General features: G+C 43.9%; 1 protein-coding gene across 8 annotated transcripts in view; it reads left to right on the forward strand.

The window, feature by feature from the left end:
* Window positions 1-1,475: 1,475 nt before the first annotated feature.
* Window positions 1,476-22,286, forward strand: part of PTPRF (protein tyrosine phosphatase receptor type F) — a 376,425-nt gene continuing 355,614 nt past the window's right edge. For 7 of the 8 annotated variants that reach the window (XM_088060644.1, XM_088060649.1, XM_088060646.1 and 4 more), the window contains exon 1: window positions 1,720-1,850. The gene's annotated coding sequence lies outside the window, so the exon portion shown is untranslated. Of the gene's footprint in view, window positions 1,613-1,719; window positions 1,851-22,286 lie in introns of those variants that run through there. The other variant, XM_088060645.1, reaches the window with a different exon arrangement.

Genomic DNA, 22,286 nt, shown 5'->3' on the forward strand with positions numbered 1-22,286 from the left:
AAAAACTCTTAAACATCTGACAAGATTAGTAAAGGAACAAGTCACATATCTTCAATTTTTCAAGCAAACTTCAACAACCTGTTGCTCATACATAAAATGAATGAGGGTTGATTATACATGACCCCACTTAAACTTGCCAACATGGCTGCTACGTAAGCTGGGGCTCTGGCAGCTTTGTGAATCCCTTCTCTGGAGTAGGGATCTCCCGCCTTCCCTTCCCCATGGTCTTGCGCTCCAGAGCATCCTGAAGCAGATCCAAATTTTAACAGAGAGAGTGGAGCCCATGGGCACTTTGGCAGTGCTGTGTGGCATTCAGCCAGCACCACTTACTCTAAGCTCCGTGGCCTCACTGTGTAATGCACAGAAGGGCTGTTTTGCAGCAATATTTGGATACTGTGTAGGAAGGAAAATATCCCCAGAACCAAAGGCTTTAGGTGCCAGAGCTTCCTGTGGTGTGGCAGGGGTGCAAAACTGGCTTTAGGTACTCGGTTTAGAGCCAAGGCAAGTGACGCATGAGGGGCCAGGCATCACATTCAATAGTGTGAAGTCCAGTGCTCCTAAGAGTGCTTGAGGCAACACTGCCAGGACAGAGGAAGAACCTCTACAAACTATTTGGCTCCTACCAGCACCCTGGCTGGAGGAGATGAGATGATAACGGCCAAAGATCCACAAAGGAATACTATTACCACACACGAGGAGAAATCCTGGAGACGGCAGAAGGGAAAAAAAAATCATAATGCCGTGGGAAATGCCTCAGTGACCCCAGCACGGTGCGCAGAGAACGGCAGCAGGTCGAAACTGCCCAACACCGCGGTGTTGCCCGCGCTGACGCAACCCCGGCTCTTAGGAAGGGTTGGGCAAGGAGCCAAAGAGCACCAACACACCCGGTGCAAGGGCCTGCCTGACTTAACCCTTCCACCGTCTCAAAAGCCCGCAGAAAATACGTCTCAGTTTCATTTCTCAGTTCAGGGCTCTGGACGGAGAAGCAGGAGGGGCTGGACGGAGTAAACGAGCAGAAGAGCGCTGGGCGAGCGCACGGGCTGAAACACCGCGGGCAGCCACGCCACGGCCAGACCATCACAGCCCGCAACAGGTCCCAGCGCGGCGCTCAGCCGGGGCCGCCGAGGAGACCCGCGGGGACGGCTCCATTCTGCAGCCCGTCCGCCGCTCCTCACACCTACGGGGATGACCCCCGCCATCTCGGGTCTGACCCGCTCTGCGACCCGGCCTTAAGAGCGGAGGTACCGGGCGCGGGCAGAGGGGCCCGTTCCGAGTCTCGGTTGGGCTGTAGCCCCTTCTCCCGGCCGCCGGCTGAGCAGAGCGGCGGGGCGCCCCAGCTGCCAGCCCAGCTCCTTCCGGCGGCGCCTCCAGAGCGCCCGCCCCGGGCCGCGGCCGCGCCCTCGCTCTCCCCACCGGGCCGCCCCCCGCCCTCCCCCGCCCACACCTGGCCGGGGCGGGCCCTGCCCGCCGGCTCCGGGCCGACTCGGCAGGCGAGGCGGGCGGCAGCGCGGCGCAGGCCGCGGTAGAGCGAAGCAGGACTCGGCCGGCAGCAGCGCCTCGCCTTGCCGCGGGGCCCAGCACGGCAGCGGGGGCCCAGCGCAGCGCAGCCCAGGTGAGCCCGCGGGCGGCAGGTGGCGGCGGCGGGGCGGGCAGGGCTGGGCTGGGCTGGCGGCGGGGCGGGAGCGGCGCGCGGCCCCGGCGTGGGCGGGCTGGCGGCGGCGCGCGGGGAGCGCGGTCCCGCGCGGCGGCGGCTGAAGGAGCGAGCGGAGCGGAGCTGCCGGCGGGGAGCGGAGCGGGTTCTCGCGCGGCGCCCGGAGGCAGCATGCGGACGGCGGAGCCCCGGAGCCCCGGTAAGTGGTTCGGCTGCGTCGCCTCTCCCTCCTCAGCCCCGCGTCCGGCTACCGACACGGTGGAATCGTCCCTCGGGGACCCGCCAAACTCCGCCGCCTGTTGACCCCCGCGGATCGCGGCCCCCGAGCGACGGCCCCGCCGCCCGCTTCGGCCCCGCCGCCGCCCCGGATGCCCCGTGGGGGCCGTCGTGCGGGACCGGAGCCCCTCTACCATCCGCTGGGGCCGCCACGCGGTTTTCCGGCGGCCACCGGCTGCGCCCGGCGGGGCCTCCCTGGGTCGGCTGGGGGCAGCCAGGCACCTGCCGGCGCCGCGGTGCCGGGGGCGCGGGGGTTGCCGCCGCGGCGTGACCTTCCCGGGCGGGCTGCGGCGCTCGGGGCAGCCCCGGCGGGCGCACTTCTGGGGGGGGGCTCGGGGGAGGGGGGTCGCGCCCCGCGGGGCGCAGCGCTGAGCGCCGTGGGGCGTCCCGGGCGGGGGTGCCTGTGCCGTGTGCGAGGCGCGGGGCGATCGGTAGCGGCCCGAAGCGTTTCCCGCGGCTGGCGCCGGCCGTTTCTGCGGCGGGAGGAGGGAGCGAGGGAGGGCGCTGCAGCGGGGGGCGGCAGACCGCGCCTTTCCCCCCGGGTGGGGCGAGCCGCCGCCTGGGAGAGCGCGGGGCTGCCGGGCGGCGGCGTCTTGGGTGGTGAGAACAAAGGGCCCCCGGCGGGAGCGGGCAGGAGCTCCGCCGCTGCTCCCGGGGTGCCGGCTCCCCCAGACCGGGCTGTGGATGGGGGTGTTCATCCCGGTCTCCCCTCGTCCGCCCTCCGTAGGGAGCGCGGCTGCAGCCTCCGCGGGGCCGGCTCCTGCCCCGAGCCGCCTCCGCAACCTGTTGTGCCGCCTGCCTGGTCGGGGGTGCCGGCGGGGCGGGCAGCGTTCCCCCGCGGGACACCCGGGGGGGCGGGCGGGCTCGCGTGGAGCGGCGCGGGGTGGGCGCAGGCAGCCCGGGGCGAGCGGGAGGCGAAGGCGGTGGGCGGGTGCGTTTGCCTTCGCGGTGGCTTCTGCACCCACAAACTGTTCAGACCTAACTTCAAGCAGTTCAGATAGCTGGCGTAAATTAAATTCGACGAAAGAAAGTATTTCCGCGCTGTTAAAGGTCTGTTCCCGCGAACCTCTTGTGTGGGAAAGATGTGGTCTGTTTCCAGGAGACTGACTGGGGCAGCTGTTCTGAAGCGTTTTGGAGTTCCGTGTTTATTTCACATGTAACCGAATAAAGCCGTATTGTCAGTATCAAATGCAATATTCTCTTGTCAAGTTTAGGACTGAACTGTAAAAAGTGATTTGGGCTGACGATAACTGGATAATCAAAGCTTCAGTTGAATATTTGTTGGTTTAGAGATCTCTGAAGGCAGCTAACTTGTGCAGGGACAGTGAGCAAATAGAGTTTCCTTATGCTGCTTCTGTAACCACCTTTGTTCATTTTTCAAGGTAAATGCTAAGGAAATGACAAAGTTAATTTAAGATTACTAAGGTCCTGTGTTGCAAATGACTTACCTCTGTGTCTGGTTGCTGGGTGATTGTTCCAAGACTGCCAGTTAGGCTTTGAAAACAGATTTTTAAATGAAGTCCATTGCATTCATTATGATAATGCAGGAAATGCATGGCTCACGAGGTTGGTTTTATGGAAGGAACAAGTGTACTTTAATCCTGATTTTATTATTTCTTCTGTGGTGGTTTGCTGTGATACTGAGGACGTAGGAGTAATAGATATCCGTACTGTGAAGCGCATGATCAGCAATCTGAACTTCGAAAGCAAAGAGTAAAATCTGGTGGCAAAGCAGCCAGTTTGTGATCTGAGTGTGTGGTGGGTGACAGTGTTGAATTATTTAAGTTCTCAGCTTCTGCCTTTAACCAACCATCATAATGTGCAAGTTTCTTAGCCTATGTCTAGGTTTTGAAATAAGATGCAACATGACCACATACGTGAAAGGGTTAAAACAGCTTATGGCCAAAAAGTTAACACATAACTTCAGATTAAGAGACTTTTATATTCAGTTTAGTTACAAACATTGCCGTCAGCCCTTTTCTTTGCGTTTATGTGTCCATGAATGTGTCCTGTCTGCATACTGGTTGGGGCCATTAGCAAAATAGTAGAACTCACAGATAACATTTTCTTCTCATTCACGTTGCCCATGAAAGTGTCAATTCCTGGAAAATCGAAGTAGAAGCTGTCCTACATTGTATATTGGTTGTGGGTTGGGAGGTATGCAGGTATTTTTAATTTTGTTTTTTTAAACTAAGTCCTGCTTTTGGGAACGTGAGATAATTGTCATTGGCAAAACCAGAGAAGACAGTCAAAGCTTGTGGTTATAAAGAAGAAGATCTAAGCTTGTGGGTAACAGAGAAGAAATGTTTTCCTCTTTGTGTCCACATAATGCAGGGCTGTGGGCAGATATGCCTAATGAAGATGATTATTGCTGTGGCTTTCCATAAATCCACTTGTAATGGAGGCTTTGTACAGTTACTTCTGAATCTGTACATTTAAAAACTGCAAATAGCGATAATGGAGTTGGCTAATAGCAGACTGTCAAGTAAGTGCAATCCTTGTGATAATGTTCGGCCATAGATCTCCATTTAAGCATTACTTTTAAGCAGAAAATGTTTCTTGTAGGTCATAGTATATGCATTTGGGAGGAAAAAACCACTGAGTTGTTGCTGCCCATTCTTGAATCTTAACCAGGTGACTCTAATTGGGCAAAGGGTGCTTTTTCTCTCCAGCTTTTTATCAGATAGCAGGAGATGTACAATTCAGTAGATCCATTTGATGTGAGTTTAGATAGTGGGAAGGAATACTAATAATAACCAGCTTTAAGAGACTGAAGAAGTTTTCCTAAACAGTAAACCTGTGGCTGTGTGCAAGTTAAAACTGGGATTTGTGCCTGTTGAAGAATTGCAAGCTTTCCTGTGAAGTGTTCGAGTGAGCTGGATGCCACCCCATGATAGCCTGAGTCTGAGCTGATCTTGTTAGTAGTATTAATCAGGACAAATCTTTCTGTTTCAGTGTTTTTTAGTGCTTCTTAGAAACCACAGTTGAGAGTTAAATTACTCATGTCTGTTTTGCAACTTAAAAGGTGGAGCAAAGACAGTAGGGAAAATTTTTCATGTGATATCTTGCCCCAGTACAGAAGGATGTGAAATCATCTATTATTTTCAAGTAAAGCACTTGTAGTAGCTACTGGCTGTTTTATATAGTGTTCTGAATGAATGCAGTTTTAACTTACATAGCTAAGAAACAGCTTTTGAAGGAAACTGACAGGAGACTTGCTTATGTTTATGTTCGGAGTAATTAACTGAGAAATATTTGTGATGCTCTCCATCATTGCTTGCTCTCCTTTAAAAGTAATGATTCAACTTTAATTTTTCATACAGTATTGAGGGTTCCTTCTGTGGGTTTACTTCTGCTCAGAATCTGACCATAAAAGTAAGCGTTGTTTCTACAGATCTTAGTGCAGTGTTCAAACCCAAAATATATGCTTCCTTTCCAGTAAAAACTTGTAATTACATGGGGTGCTAGCGAACTGGAAAGTATTGCAAAACATATGTAAGAATACTGTCGTACAAACTCTAAAACTGACGAATGACTCACTGCGCCAGTGCTATATCAAATTCTATCTATACACAAGGCTTAAATGACAAGTTTACTTTAGGCAGGGAATATGCAATTTTCTTGTACTCTTTTTTCATCTAATGTCAAGTGAGCTTAATGAAATGGTGCATGTGGGCATACAGGAGGTACCAGTTGTAGAGCTTTAATGAGGAAGGGGAACAAGCATTGCTTGGCTCTATTTGTGAAGGTGATAGATGTAACTACTCTTACATTAAAATGAAGTTCATGGTACTGATGCTTATTTTGAGATGTATATTTCTTTTAATGTACCTCATCATCATTTGTTCATGTGTGTTTACTAATGTTGGTTCAATTTTTGTTTTCTATGGGAGAGAGTACTTGGCTTTTTAGCAGTATACATGTTCATCTTTACATATTCATATTAGTTGAATTTTTTTAACTGGCATTTTGGCAGTACTTTTGTGAACATAAAATTCAGTTCACTGCCAAAATGAAAATGTTATAATGGTCAGCATGGGAAAGGGGTTCACGATTGTCGGTTAAAGAGGAAAAGGCCACTTTTCACTGCAACAACACAGGTTTTATTCATGCCTTTGACACTGTCATTATGAGAAGCTTCACAGAGCTTTGGAGAGCCCCCCTAAAAAAACAGAACATGGTAACAGGCAGTAACATCTTGCCCTTGGGAAGCCTGTGTAAGCTGGGAGGAGAAGGAAAAGTGGAGTGTAGGTATGTGCTGCTACACTGTGTGTCACACATGTATGTAGGTGTATTACCTTTGGATGCTGGGGCGCTTGATGAAACCTGTGGGGAATCCCAGCCTGCAAAGCTAAGGAACCCAGGAGCCACTCAACACTAGGAGGAAGAGAAATCCAGTATGGCCTTGGCCCTAGATAGAAGACTTTAAGCTGTTCTCAACTTCTTTTAATTTCTAATTTAGCCATTCTGCCACAAAGCCTATCCCTTCTGCTCTCTCTTAATCATCATCTTTCTGGGCGGTGGGAAAGATGCCTTGGTCTTCGCCTTATGTTGATCATGAGAGCTTAGTGACCAGTGCCTGCAAGTGTTTGCTGTCTGTAGAAAGGTTCAAGTCTCCTGGGACTGTGAAAGGAGGCCAAGTAGGGGAAGCTGGAGCACTTGGCTATTTAATGTCAGTGTGCGCACAGTGTTTATACACCTGTGCCTTAGCAGAAAAAAAAGGGCAAAACAGGTCTTGCTCCTTCAAAGACTCTATTATCTGAGAACTTTATTCTAAAGATCACAAATACAGAGATAAGTTAGGGTTTTTGGAGCAGAGGATGGAAGCAATGCTTATAAAAAGCCTGGTTGAGATCAAAATTGACCAAAGTATCTCCTAATATCTGGGCACTGTACTCAGAGGAAGCTGTTTGGGTGCTTGAATCAAGTGCAATCCACTGTGTAGCTAAAATAGAGCAATACCATTAATCTGGGAAGGAATAGGATGCTCCCATTCTTATGTCCTTTAGCAGGCGTAGAAGCTTCCAGTTTACAACCTGTCCAAAAGACATTTATTTCTTGGCACAAAATCTCAGCTGCAGCTGGCAAGTGGGTAAGTACTTTCTTCCAGTGTTACTGAGAAAGAGGAATTATTTAGGTTGGCACAAGAAGTTTATAGTTTGGAGTTGTCACATGAAATTGAATGGAGAAAAAGCATGAAGGCCAGGCATGTGGCATTGTTCTTTCAAAAGCAGTGCTGGAAATCCAGTCATCACTCGAAACCAAACAAAGCATACAAGTGCTTGACCATGGAGAGGAATTATCTGTTACCTTCATAGGCCTGTCTTCCATTTTTTTTTTTTCTTCTCCTCCTGCAAGTGCTGTGTTTAACACTGGATTGCATGTGTGTATGCAAAGAATAACATCTGTTCTGTTTTATGAGATCCACAGAGCAGGGTTGCTTTTCTGTCCCTCCTGTGTATGGATTCTTCTCTCATGTGTCATCCTTGCTGCTGAAGGCAGTCAGGCACTTGAGCTTTGTAATATCTTTTCTCTCTGCAGGAGCAGGAAGTTATTCATGGGATGGTACTTGATTCTTCTGTTAGATTTCCTCACAAAATTAGACCTTACAGTGTTTTGAAAAAGTCATCATTTTTCTAGAGAGTTTTCTGAGTAGGTAAAGAAGTGGGATGATCAGCGTCTGTTTTTCTGGAGGAGTTTCGGTAATTGTTATATCAATGTATTAAATTTTCTTCTCCCTAGATGTATTTTGATAGAATAGTTAATCAGGAAGATAAATTAGATCTGAGAAGTATGAAAAAGGCTAGTCTAGTATTTGGATTTTAGGCTGGATATTTAAAAAAGATAAGTATTTTACTTGGCAAGTACTGTGCTTCTGATCTTTTGTCTTGAAGAATAACCATAGAAATGGCAAGGGAGCCTTTTGGACACAGTGAGTTAAGACTGTGTTGAGGTGTTACATACTTCAGAAATGTGAGATGGGGCAAATGAGAAAAAAGTGACCTTGTTTTTAGATGGAGTTGTTTCCTTTTTACAAACTACTGTTTTCTTCAAATGCAAAGGAGCTATGTTTGTTTATATAATATTAAGTAACATTTGTTTCACCAAATTTGATCAAAGGTTTAGTTGTTGCAGAATCAATAGTAATTCTTTTACCTTAAGGAAAAATCTGTAATTTATGAATGTACTGTCCATTGTATTTTAACTACTTGTACTACAAAATTTGCAAGATTACACAAATTGTCTAGAAGATGCACACAAAATCCAATAATACATTTATCATGTCAAAGTTCAGTGAAATATGAAACATAATTACCATAAACAAAGAAAATTGGCCTCTTAAACCTATGAACTAGAAGGCGTAGAAATAATTTTGTAATATATATTCTCAGTGGTTTTGTTGAGACTACTTTGGCACCACCAAAATTCCTTTACAGTCTGTGTATGCTAACGCCTGTGTTATGTGGTTAAAAAAAAGTACTTGTAAACTTGTAGTTAACCTCAGGATGAAGCATGTATTTTTGAACAAGAATTTTAGATACTGAATGTCTCCTTGCTGTAGCCTTGTTCGTGAGTAGCTTCTCATTAATAAAATACAGATTTAAAGAATTACGCTTGGGGACACAAGTATTTCAGCAGATTTTATGGTGTTACGGCTTCAATTCTGCCTCTTGACACAGGTAGGATTATAAACTTTCGCAGGAAAGTTTTTTCTCCTTTAGTATACTTGTGAGATGGAAGTCTGTCTGGCTAACACCTCTTGTTGGTTTGTGTTTTTTCTGGATTCTGCTATGTCTTTGGATCCTGTAAAACTAAACTTTATGCTTTTGGTTAAGGTAATGTACTCATTTGAGGCCTTTTGGCTTGGGGAAAAAAAACCCAAAAAACCATTTTAGAGTAGGCTGTCAATTAGCCTAATTTCCTGGGGTCTGTCCCATTGCAGAGGGCTCATTTTAACACAGATCAGTAAATGCTGGATCCTACTTCCCTCAGCCAGGCCAAGACGGGGAGAGCTTGCAGAAGCCTTGTAGCATGGCTGTGATTTCAGCAGCTGGTTTTGGGTGGGTGCAAAGTGTCTCTGTTACTCGCAGCTGGATTTTGGATGAAGTGAGTGTGGACTCTCCTTGCCCCAAACTGGGGCTTGTCCTTAGCACAGAGGCGTTGGCTCCTCCTGGCAGTGAACATCTCGCTTTGCTTTGCAGCCTTTGCTGCTGATTTCCCTGGCTGGCTGGGCGTTTGGCCAAGGCTGTGGTGGCCAGGGGCACCTCTGGGCTGTGCCCAGGAGAAGTCCACAGAAGGTGCAGCGTGTGCACCTCCACGATAAAGCCCCAGCAGCTCTCTGGGAGCAGGCTGGTACTGCTGGGAACTGTGCTTGGCTCCTACCAGGGCTCTTACCTGAAGCAGCTTCTTTGTAAACAAGATAATAATAAAGCGTGTTGCTACAACTTACCTCCATGCCAGTCTCTTATGTGTGTGGAAAAAATAAGGAGCATAATTAATTACAAAAAGGAAGAGTTCTGAAGTGTTGCATGGCAGCCAGCTGTCATGCTCTTCTAGTGATCCCCCAGCCTGCTGTCAGAAAGCTGGGCATCCTTTAGGACACAGAGTGTTTTGCTGAAGAGTGATCAAAGGCTTCTTCATTGGCCAGAACCATCAAGGTAGATGGGCAGACATTTGTTTTAAAATGACTTGCAGAGTTGCTGGGATCAGCAACTTGACTGCAATGACAAAAAACATCTTTAGCACGCTAGAAATCGTGAATTGTGTTTTGTTTGTTTAGATCATTGAGCGTTCAGGGTAGGCACCATGAGTTGTACGGTGTTTAAGAATACATTACGCAGCAGTTACATTGCTGGAAAGCATTTGTAAATGTAAGCTTGAATTAAAGAGATGTATTTTTTCCCCTATTAATCTTTGAAGAGTTGTGCTTTGAAGACCAGTGAATTTTTGATGCTCTTAAGTGTTGTCTAGAAGGAGCAGGTGAAGGATCCTCCTGACCTCCTTTTTGCCTTTTTTTTTTGTTTTCCCCCATTTTTTCTTTGAGCTGAGACTTGCGAGTTGGTTTTAGATGCAACAAGAAGTGCTGGCTTTGGCATTTGAGTGATAGGATGGCCTGACATTACTGTGTAGGTTATGAGTGGAATATAAGCTCTGGAATATTGGCTTTCTTAGTATCTGAAGGGAGTTATCAGGCTCTTGGATTTTTGTTACACAGTGTAATTAAAATAAACACTATAATGCTAATCATTTATGTATTTTTGCCTGTAGGTAAATTTTTAAATTGAAATTAGCTATACTTCGTTGGAAGTGGATTTTTTTGGTGGTTGGTGGTGTGGTGTGTTTTTCTCTTTTTTTTTTTTGGTGACTATTATAATTTTGCCTGTTTAGAGTCTAGTGATACTTCAGTGAGAGTGCATAAAAATATTGCCAGACAGATTTGTTTATATTTTTACTGTATATTGTAGTAACAATGTAATTATTACTTCTAACAGAAATGCCTGATTTGAGTGTTTAATTCTGTCAGCCTCAAGCAGTCGCTGATGAGGTGATAAATGATAGGTTATGTATAAAAGTGGATTTACAATTATTTACTGCTTTTGGAAAAAAAAGATGCTTTGTTTCTGTCCAGTGACTAATGTAGAAAATCAAAGTGGTGTACCAGATGTTTTTTTCTAATGACTGTGGTGCAGGGTCTCTTCTTGTACAGAGGAGGGTTTTGACTGAATTTGTCTCTTGGTTTTTGAAGTTTCTCCTCTTTGTTAATGCAGCACTCTTCTACTCTGGACTTCTCTATGGACGGGCTTTATGGAAAAGCTCCTTTCCCAACTATTCATGCCTGTCTCAGCTCCCTGTCCATCAGGAGGTGGAGAGGCAACGACAGTTTTACAGCACGGGCTGATCACTTCCTTTCATTTGTTTTTATTTCATAGAATTCAAGCAAGAATAAGTGTTTTGCTTTATTTGTTGATGTTTGATTAGGAATTAGTGGAAGAAACTGAATCGCGGGTGTGATTAACAGTAGTTTTTGTTTCTGGTGTATGAAAGGACTCATTGTCTGAGGCTTTTCCTCCATCGTGCTCTGCCTAATCCTGCTGAAATCACACTAACAACGGCAGTGCTCGAGGCTCCTCGTCTTGTTTTCCTACGTACTTAATCATACAGCTGGAAAAATTCCCTCTTTCAAGGGGTGGTTTCTTCTCGTGCTATATCTGCCATCATGTCATAGGGCCTTGCTATTAAGGTGGGCATGAATTTGAGGGGCCTGGGGAGGGGAGAGATTTCATTAATCTGAAATGTGAAAATTGATCTAATTTGTGCTACATTAGGGTATTTTATATAAGGGCCTGATGGTTTTGCTAATGCTGTCTATCACGTACCTCTTAGCAGCTGTGGCTGAAGTAGGTGAGCTGCCTCATTGCAGCTTTTAGTTCCTCCCACCTTTCTGTTAGATCAACTTTCTATACTTGCTGTGTAGTATTTCTGCAGGGAGGAATTTCAGAATTCCTCTGTATATGCTTTGAAAAGCAATTTAAAAAGTTTAAGTCTTGTAGAAATGAAGACATTTCTGAAGTACGTATTAAAGTCCACATAACAGACATGACTGTTATTCTTTCGGGAAGAACCCAGAAGAAGCACAATACCCCACCTCATGAACAGCCTTTCTTTGCCTCTGAATCAGGTTGTCATTCCAAGGTCTTAGAGTGATTTAAAAATATAAAAAAAACTCCCCTGAGGAATCTATTAAAAATTATTTGGTTCACTGAACATTCAGTGCACGTTCAGTCTTGGAATCCATTACATGCCCATAGAAAGACTTTAAAAATCCTCTTTGACGAAGTTGGTCTGAGTTGTGTCCCTGTGGCAGGTGGGTGTGAGGGAATTTCATTGCTTTATTTTCAAAACAGAAATGTGTGGAATTAATACTGATTTTTATTATAGCTGCTTGCTAGTGCCACTGTATCCAGAGGTCACATTAGCTCTGCTTTTATAGTGACAGCTTTCCCTTTTCCTTTAGTTGAAGTCTATAGTTGTGGAGCTCTGGAAATAATTGGGAAATGCTGGCGTTTTTTTTCCCCTTTGAATTCAATTTGTAAAGCTTTATTACCTAAAATTAAATTCTTATCAGGTTGAAATGGTGCATAAATTCCTGTTGAATGGAGACAAATGCTCTTAGAAATCAGTGAAACTAAGCTATATTTTAATCCTAGCTTTATTTTCATTTCCATTGTGATACACTGAAAACACTTTGCATCTACTTTGTCCATGTGTATTGGCATTTTTTTGTTCTGATGAGTTTTAATGGTTAAGTCTGGGAGAGGTGTGTGTTAGAGTCCCACTTGCAACTGTGTGCTGTGACATGGGTTATATTTCCAGGTACCTGGCGTAGGTGTTGTCAGTTCCCATCAGCATGTGCTGCTTTTGTGTGCTGAAGAGAGTTGTCACATTATTCAGCAAAACGACTTTTTTTTTTTTTTTTTAAAAGAACATGTTTTCGGCTCATGAGGGAGAGCTCTGGTGTGTCTCTTTGTTAGGTTTTATGTGCAGATATTCACAGTTGCTCACAGCCTGGTAGTTTTTCAGAGTCTAAAGTCAGATAAGGACTTAAAGAAAACACAAATAATGGGCAGTCCCTCCGGATATGTAAGTTTATTTGATTAACCCATCTGACCCGCAGCATTGGAGAGCAGTTAAATATTTGGACAGTCAGCAGTCCTGTTAGTCATGTTTCATTAGGTGATGGCCTCCTCCATTTCGAGGCTGCTCTGTTTTGCTGCTGTTGCCAAGTCTTGTGAGATGCTTTAAGGGAGCCATGTGTGGGGGCACAGCAAGTGCTTTGGGGCTGGTGCTGGACCAGGCTGCCAGGAGGAGCTGGGATGTGTGTCACTGCAACAGCATCCTCTGCATTGGGATGGGAATCGGGGGCAAGGGAAAAAAATTGTTAATTGCACATTGTCAACACCAGAAAGGTTAGCTGGTAGATTAAGTTACCAACCTAGGCAGAAATAGCAGTGCTGCCCTGAGAAGTGTAAAAGACTTGTCAAAACCTAATCTAATCTCCTGCATTAACTGTGTATTGTAATAATGGATAAATGAATTTCCAGCAAGTTGAGATAGTCCAATTTTAATAACTTCTCAAAAAATCAAAGGGAAGTATTGTGCTGGAAGAGGCGTATCATGGTTATCCAAATTTCCTTCCATGGAACTGTTTTTAATTTTATGTGAGTGTATACTAATGGTTTAAAAACTAATTTGTCTCCTTGTCAGCAGCTTGACCGGTATTTTAATACAAAGGACATGTTATTATCTTGAACTGGTCATGTTTTTCAATGTATGTAGCAGCCAGCTGGAAAATTGTTTGACTTTTTAACTGCTGTGGTTTTGATACAGTGTCTAATGTAAGAAAGTAAAATTTATTTAAAATCAGTGACACATTTAATTGTTGTGTTTCCATTTAGATTCAAGGGGGTGGGAGCAGAGGCTTACGCTGAAGAACTGTATTCCCCTTCTTCTAAAGATCTGTGGTAGCTCTCTGTATTTAGAGCTAGGTAAAATTCCTGTACTTAAAATCTGAGGAAAGTAAGTAGGAAATAGCTGCTGCATTTTAATTCATTGCATTTCTGGATGCATTGCTGAAGGTGTTCTGATAGAAATGTGTCTAGTAAGTTTTATGGGAGAAAAACCTAGTACAAAAAAACCCAAACAAACCCCCTTGGGATTCAAATGTGGTTTTAAAAATTACAGTAGTGCCTTTTTGTCTGTTCTAGCAAGAAAAGAGTATGATTATAATGTGTTTTCATTATGAAGGTTTTGTGAGTGACTAGATGGGATTCAGCTCTGAATTCCTGACTCTGGAGTGTCCAAATTGTGCATAATTAAGTTAAAAGTCAGATTTTTTTTGAGATTCAGATGTTTCACAGGGAAATTAATGAGAAATGTAGTGTAATATACTACTCTTTTCAGTATGGTTTTCTCACCTGAAATTACTGAGTTATAAATACTTTAAATGGAAAATGGTTCTAAAATGAGCTATGAACAAGTATTCTCCTGTATTTTTGGTCTCAAAGTGAAAAATGCTTTGATTAATAGAACCACTACATGAATTTTTATGGTAGTTTGCTGTGACACAAATGTAGTTTCTAGGTGTGCTTAAAAGATGTAAGTTTGGCAAAGTTTCTGCCCTGTCTTTTCACCTAATTGCTTTATGAGTTTGCATATAATCTTGTTAATTAAATTGTCTTCGCATGATTGCTGAAGCATCTCAGAATGGGTAAAAAGTGCTCTTTGTGGTTCATGGTGGGGTATCAGCTGTGTGGAAGGTGTTGGGTGCTGCTGTTAGAGGAGGGGGCCAGTGCCCGCCTGGGGCAGTGCAGTTGTCCGAGCGGTCGGAAAGGAAAGCAAAATCATTTGGCGTGGTGTGATGTAACTCACACAGCTCAGTTTTGCAGTGCTGTTTTTTGTGTGCACTGGCATGAGGAACAAATGTGTTTGCAGGGTGGCTTTCTCTGCTAATGGTGTGATATGGGTTTGTGCTCTTGCCTTGGTCAGAGGGGACGTCACCAGGTGTCTGTCAGGTTGTCACTGCCTTCTGACCCTGCTCAGAGGGGCTGGCTCCTTCCAACCACCTACGGATAAGTGGAGATGAATGGCTTCACAGGAGGCCTAAGGTAAAGCAAGTGTCACTGTGAAGGTAACTCCAGGAGACTGATCCAGGCCCACCACAGCTGTGGGCTCAGTTTTCTGGGCTCTGGTCATGACCTTGGATGTGCATGGGTGAACTGTGACAACTACTGACAAGTTACAGAAATCCTGAGTGGATGCATGGCCTCTCACTTTGTTTAACAGTGGATTTTTTTTTTTTTTGAGGAGGGACAGAGACGAAGCTGAAAGTTCCCAGCTACAACGCTTTTCAGATCCTTTTTTGAAAGTGTTTTAATCAAGGGACATCAGAAGCTGAGATACAAAGCAACCTTTTGAAGTTAAAAGTGGGTCTGCATGAAAATGAACTGCTTGTCTGTGAAAAGAGTCGAGTGTGAAAGGATAGGATGGTTTCACTAAATGAATTTGATAGTCTGAATAAGTGTGGTGAGGCAGAGAGGAGAATCTGGAAAGGTCAGGACTGAGCATGTGACTCTAGATGAGGCAGTGGAAAGACATGAAAGGAATTGCATGGAAATGCCTTGTTTTACTTTTTTTTTAACTTAGAAGTGATTTATTTGTTTTGGTGAAGGTGGTTATAAAAAGGGAACTTTAGAAGCTTGCTGCAAGAAGCAGGGAATCTGATTCCTTTGGGATCTTGTACCTTTTTCAGTCAGCCATTGTGTGGTTTCAAATAACTAGCAGATCAAAGCCTAAAGGAACTCCTTGTTACATGTGCAGTCCCATTTGTAGGACTTCTCTGTCCTGCATGCTCACTGCAGTTGAGTGCTTCAGCAGTTTTTTGTCCCAAGTAGATTTCTTATTATTGCTGTCTTGTTTTCAGTGGTTCATATAACTTGGAGATTTTAACTCAAAGATTTTATGACAAGTTTTCTAGGTTCCTGATATTGCTTAAAAGTACGAGATAGCTGCATTTTATGTAGATGAATGTGAAATTATTTGCTCTGCTAGCAGGAAACTGTCTGAACTTTCTATACAAAGTTAGGGACTTCAGGTTAACTGTCACTGCTCATGGCATCTTGAGACCCATGATACTTCTGTCAAGTCATCAGCTCTGTGCTTAGGAGTGATTAAAGAGAGCATATCAAGTCCTACGAAATGACAAAAGTAAAGAATAAGATACAGAACACTATTATGCCTTGTATAAATCTATTGCTTGTCCATGCATTAGATATTATTTCATCTCCCTTTCCTATCAAGATACAGTGCAGCTAGAGGAACTGTGGGGAAAAGTGACATGAGTTATTAGAGACCTGGAATGGCTTCCATGTGACAGATGTTTCATGTGACTGGGAAAGGTGTGGTTGAGGAATGATGTCACAGTGGTCCATGAAATTGTGACTGGCTTGAAGAGAGTTTGGCTAGTTCATCTGCCAGTGTGAAAGAGCCAAGAAAAAGTTAGACAAACTTTGAAGGCAGGGGGAAGTCATTCTTCATGCATCTAGAACATTCTGCACGTTCTTCAGGCAGGTAAGCGAACTCCTGGAAAAGGTCTTCTGGGGACTATTTGGTGGACAAATGCAAGTCTAAGAAAATCTCTTCCAGTGAAAGTATTGAAGGCCACACATGTGCTTGGGGGGAAGTGCAGATGTGCTCAGCCTGTTCTTGCTCTTCTCCAGCACTGTGCTTAGAGGCTGTGGTGGAGACAGGGTACTGGGCTAACAGGGCCTTTGGTGTGACCCAGCATGTCTTTGTGTCCTGTGCTTTGCCATGAACTCCACGAACTTTGTGTCCTCAGTTTGCTTTGTCCTCAGTTTGCTTAGTGCAGGGCAAGCCCTCTGCAGTAAAGCCTTTTCTGTGGAACTTATTTTCTTGAGCAATAGCAATGAATAGTTAAGCTGCAGCTGGCAAAAGCTGAACGCAAGAAGGGGGAGTTGCTACTTTCCCATTTGCGCTCCCAGTTGCTGTGGCTTACTTTATGCTATTTTGGTGTCGGTGCCATTTCACTGAAGCAGCAAAAAATTAACTTCAGGAGGAAAGGGAAGAGCTTAATAGCTTTCTGCTGGTTAGTGGATTAAAGCAGTTCAGAGGTACAGCAAATGCTGAAAGGGGTGGGACTGCACAGCCCCAGAGAAGGCAGCAAGATATTTTCCTTTTTACCATTAGTAAGCCATGAGATAATTTGGATGTGGCACAGCCCACCCATCTCCCAGATGCACAGTCCTCCCGTGATTATGCTGACTTTGGTGATTTGTTCAGCTAACTTGTGGAGGGCTACATCTCAGTAACACGAAAGAAAACTACCAAATTCTGTTGCAGCCTTTCAAGTTCTCAGCAAGCATAAGTAGATCACAAATGGTGCTTGAGTAGGGCTCCATGCCAGTATGGGTAGACAGCAGCAGTGCCCAAACAGGCATGAGCAGTCCTTGCTGCAGTGGTCGTAACCTCCCTTGCAGAACCAGACTGCTGCTGATGGAAGGGTGGATCTGCCTCCCACAGTGTGGTGGAGACTGCAACACTTTTTCCTCTCCAGATCATGTAAAAAAGGTCCTTACCTGTCCCTGGAACCTCGGGGTCCTCTGGAGAGAAGAGAGCCTACCAAAGTGTGCAGGTGGGCAGAAGTTATTTACTGACTTTGGCACTGGAGAAGTTTCCCAAAAGCAGCTTGAAAAAGGAATGGTGGTGGGAATTAGATCTGGAGCAGAGCTTCTTCTGTAGTGTCTGTAAGTGACAGAGTGGAGATGTTGTTTGCCCAGGGAATAGCACAAAGCTAGTTTTTCTGCTTCTGTGAAAGTGGATTGCTTTCTGTTCTGTTGGATTGAATGCTTGTGTATACAAAATTCTGATCAACACATTATTAATGCGTGAAAAAGAGCAGTGTTTGCAAGTGTGTCCACTTGTCTTAAAAACAGATTGATCATGTATTATGCCTCCTCCTTTTGACATCAGAAACTGCCCCCAAAAGGCTGTGATCTTCAGGACCTTTTATTTCATTGGGTAAGTAACAAAAAAAGGCTGCTATTCCAAATGAAAGAGATCCCCTTTTAGTTGAAGGGAGTTACCTTGTCAATGTCACAGACACCTATGAGCAGTATCTCGGTGTAGGATAAAGATTTGTGTTTGAATTCTTCTAGGAGAACTAACAGTTGAGACTGATCGAAAAAATGTATTTACTTTTTAAAAATATATTACAATATTAATAACTTCCCACTATTCTGCAAATATCTTCATCTTTCTAGTTAGATTGTTCTACATTACTTATTCCAAAAGAGATTTGCTCTACTGCTTCTATCTAATGCTACATGTCAAAATAATTTTTCTTTCGTGGACAGGCCAGCAAAATGTCATGTAGACTTTTTTTTCCATTATCATTTCAGTACAGGCAGGTCAGCAGCACTTTATACAGGACAGAAAATTTCCCTGCTTTTGCAGGGCTGTGTAAATAGGCATGTCTGTGGCCTACTTTTCAACACTTCTGTAGTGTTTTAGATTCTCACAAACTTAGATTTTTTTTTTTAGAAAGCTCCACAATTGATTTTTAAAGAAGTGCTAATTCATTGTGTCTAACTAGCTGAAGATCATTAATAGCTTCTCTGTTCACTACAGTTGTGCAGTAAAGTTCCTTCTGGGGTGATGCTATTAAATAATTCACTTATTTTCCTCAACTTTTTTTTTTTTTTTTTTTTTTTTTTTTCCGGTGGCCTAGCTTTTAAAATCTTGCTTTTTTTAAGATGTTGCTGAAATGTTGCTTGAAATCTTAATCTAATTTCTTCTTTAAAGATTAATTTCATTAGTGCATGGTTCATGGAAGGAAATGCTCTATTATGGGAGAAACACTATAACTTTTATGATGGATTGTAAAAGCATCAGTATGAATATAGGCAGGAGTGGTGGTAGATAATATCTATAGAAAAGTAGCCCATTTTGTTTAGCTCTTGGAGTGTATGTGTTAGGATTGCGGATATTAAGGTAGGTAAAACAGGCTACATAAATGGAAAGGCGTTTAGAGTGGTGGAAAATAAAAACATCTCTATGCACATCTTTTTTGAATTATTTTGATCATAGTCACAAAAGCTTTCAGAATTTAAACTGTTTAGTGATGGGAGGGGGTTGTTCTGTGACTGACAGCCATTTATTTTGAGGGAAAATTGCTCCCTAAATTTTCCCCACAGCCACTTTTTTGCAGGGGATATGGCCTGAAGTCATGGTGTGCTTAGTCACCAGTTCTGGGTCTTCATCTTGATTTTAGCCTGAGATTTATACTGGATTGTTTCATCATTTGGGGAGCTGGTGTGTGTTGAGTGATTTGCAATACAGGAACTTCTTCCACATTGCCTGATAGACCTCTTTATTTTACTCCTTGGTGCACTGCCAGAAATAACAATTAAATTCAAGCCTTTAACAGCATTTTATTGAGGGCAGATTTGAACAGAGATCTGATGAGATCTTGGTTCTTATAGGATCATTGTGGTTTTCTGGATGTTCTCCAAACACGTTTAACGGTCTTCAGTCCCGTTTTTCCTGGGTGCAAGGAAGAAACTGCTGTTTCCTTGAGCTTGGTGACAGTTTGCCTGGCGGTGGTTATCAGCCTGCCAGGAATCTGGTGTGGGTCTGTGGTCTCTCCATTGTCCTCGGTTCCCACTGGATATGGTTAAGGGCACTCTCCTGTTCATGCTGGTGGGACGTGACTTTCATCATCCTGTGTCTCTGAAGTGTCTCTGGATCACCCCATGGAGATTTTGGGCTCAGGCAGCAGCTCCTTAGCTGTGAGCCTGGGGGAGGTCTGCACCTACGGGAGAGGCAGTCTTTTGCAGATAAGTTGTCCCAAGCTCTCTCCTCTTGAGGCCAGGCCTGACTTTTGTTGGAACAGGGTAATCAACCTGATTTTGTTTGTGCACCTTGTGCTTCAGAGCAGGAGCTGTCTGAGGTCTCAGGAGGGCTCTGCTTGGCCAGGCAAGCAGCTGCTGTGGGTGAACCTCAAGGCTGGCTGTCCTGGTGCACAGAGCTCTTGGGTTGACAGTTCCATTCTCACTCACTGGTTCTTCTCCAGGTTTGCTCTTTTCCCTGCTCCAGGGAGTTGCAGCTGCAGTGCTTGACACAGGATTTCACAGCTGCCACTTTCCACCTGTGTTGCTCAGTCCTGACTGTTTGTAGCTGCCAATGATTTGCTACAAAGAGTGCTGTAAAAAGTGAAACTACCCAGTTGTATGTTTCTTTATTTTAGCTTGGAAAACAGCATCTGAGTTATTCATAACATGTTGCGAAGGTATTTATAGTGCTTCAAATGCTTGTAAATATGTGTTGCAGACAACAATATAAGCACAGTCTTAAGTCACGTGAAGCATTTCAATCTATATGAAACTGCTTCCAATATAAGTTTTTGATTTTATCAATACAGAAGACTGACTTGTGTAGTTTGATCAATGTTACTGATTTTCAAAATAATAAAAACATTATTTGATATACCTTTTAATTTGACAGAATGCTTCAGTTGAAACAGAAGTTCTTCAGATCTCAAACTCCAGTAAAATACTGAAAGTAATTGAGCACTATTTGAATTTTATGTAGGAACTTTGCCAAGGGAGTTAAAAGAGTTGCTGGAAAGGTGGCCAATGATCATCTGTGTTTGGGAAGATTTCACATGAAGAGAAGCTGGATCAAAAAAAGACAAATCAGAAGGGGCATAAAAAGTCTAGAATGTAATAAATTATTTAGGGAATCTAGGTCAACAGACTGTTCCTGGGTTGTCAGATGAAAAGGAAATCTGAAACACTGAGATTGGTCAGTTCAAGATGGGTGAGATGAAAATCCTTGCGATGTGTTCAGAAAGGCTGTAGCAGGCCCTTATATGGGAAGTCAGTTTTTGAAGTTCAGAAGGTTAGATATTTGTACAGGTGCTGGGATTTGCAGTAACATTTAAAGGCTATACTTGACTTGCTTTTGTTTGAGCAGTCCCTGTTAAAGCACTGGGATGAAGCTTAAACTGAACTGAACCTCTGTTGGAGGTTTCTGCGTCTTCCCCCAAGCCCTGTAGTGCATCAGCAACAGGCTGGTCGTGGCTGGATGGGCTTTGAGGTTTATCCTGCCTTGCTTGTAGCATCCGTTGAGGCTGGATATCTTGTGCACCTCCGTGAGATCAGCAAAGTGCACTTTGTGGACTGCTATGTAAGTAGAAATCAGTTGGAGGACATAACCTTCCCCTGGGAAACTGACAGATTGTGTCGAGTATTTGATTGGCTTTTCATCAGTAGGTATAACTGTAATGAATTTTAATATTTAGATTAATACTGGTATCTGGTGTGATTTCTACTGAGTTGGTGCAGAGATTACCATTGACTTCTGTGGACATTGGTCAGATCCCTTAAAACAGATCCTATATCCTGTGTTACCTTATTTTATGGCTTCATACCACTGAGCCAAAATATGTAAAATGGTAAGCATCAATCTTGTATATAGTTAATCCAGAAGGAATTACCCAATTACCATGATCCCAAAAGTCTGCCCAAAAGTCTTGCCCAGACAGGAATATTTTTAGCAGTCTCTGTCCCTAAAGCAGGTCATGTTACCTGTGTGTTCTTTTTAGCTACAGGTTACTACTAAAATTCACTTTGTTTTGGGAACACTTCATTCATTTCTCAGAACTGGGGCGATTGCTGAAGGTCATCTCAGAGGAAAAAACTGTTTCTAAACATTGAAGTTTAACCTTGGGAAATGTGATGGCAAAAGCTCTGTGGCAGGCAGATCTGAGGTTGCAGTTACCCTGATAGAAACTGTTGGAACAAGAGGTGATTGAATAGAAAGGGCAGGAGAAAACACGGGACTTGAAATCCATGTGGTTGATGCATTGTTACATCCATGTTGAAAATCTGTGTCAGATCATTAGTGTCTTTTTCCTCGAGTCACAAAATGGATTTGTACAGATTTAACTTAGCTGCAGCTATCGGAAAGTTTGATAAAAAAAATTGTCATTTTTGTGATTGCAGAGCAGCAAATTGGTCTTTAAATGAGTACATTGCTGGGGAGAATATGTATTTCTTTAAAATATTTTGTCTAATCCAGAGTTCAAAATAATATATTTAGAACTAGCATCCAAAAAATTCTCAGTGGAAATTGGAATATTTCTGGCACTGTTGCCACCCTTATGTTCATTCCTCTTCTCTGTGCAGAAGTAACCTGAAAACAATCTTGTATTTGAGAAAAGCACCAGCCATGGGATCATAGGCCTGCAGCACTGTCTGTGCCAAACCCATGGCACAACCTCTGTTGTGTTGCAGTAGGAGTGTTCAATAAACATCACTTGGCAAAGGTGTTCAGAAGTTGTAGTGTTGGTGAGTTCTAAGATCTCAGTGTTAAATGCACTTGCAGTGTTCTCTGAATAATGCATGGCTATGAAGTGATCCGTGCTGTGGAGAGACGGGCTGGCTGTACATGGCTGGGCTCATCAAGCACTGGGGAAAGGAATGGGAAAACAAAGCAGATGATGCAACTTAGCTTTTAGTTCCATTGCATTTTTCCTTTAAAACGCTTGACTGAAGTTTGTATGCTGCAGCAGTGAAAGAAAACCAGAGCTTTTGTCCTATGAGGTTTATAATAGGTAGTCAAAGTCTTGTGACATACCTGTACTAAATGCTAGGGTGGTATTCCTGTTTTGGCCAGTCGTTTGGCTTTCATGTTTATTGATATATACCAGTATTGAAGGAAAGTGTGTGGCTTTTACATGGAGAGGGCTGATCCTTGACACTGTAGGAGGATAGTTTTGTGC

The sequence above is a fragment of the Pseudopodoces humilis genome, chromosome 10 (assembly GCF_049639895.1).
Source record: "Pseudopodoces humilis isolate 2021_Gansu_Grassland_sample_001 chromosome 10, ASM4963989v1, whole genome shotgun sequence".
Classification (NCBI taxonomy): Eukaryota; Metazoa; Chordata; class Aves; order Passeriformes; family Paridae; genus Pseudopodoces; species Pseudopodoces humilis.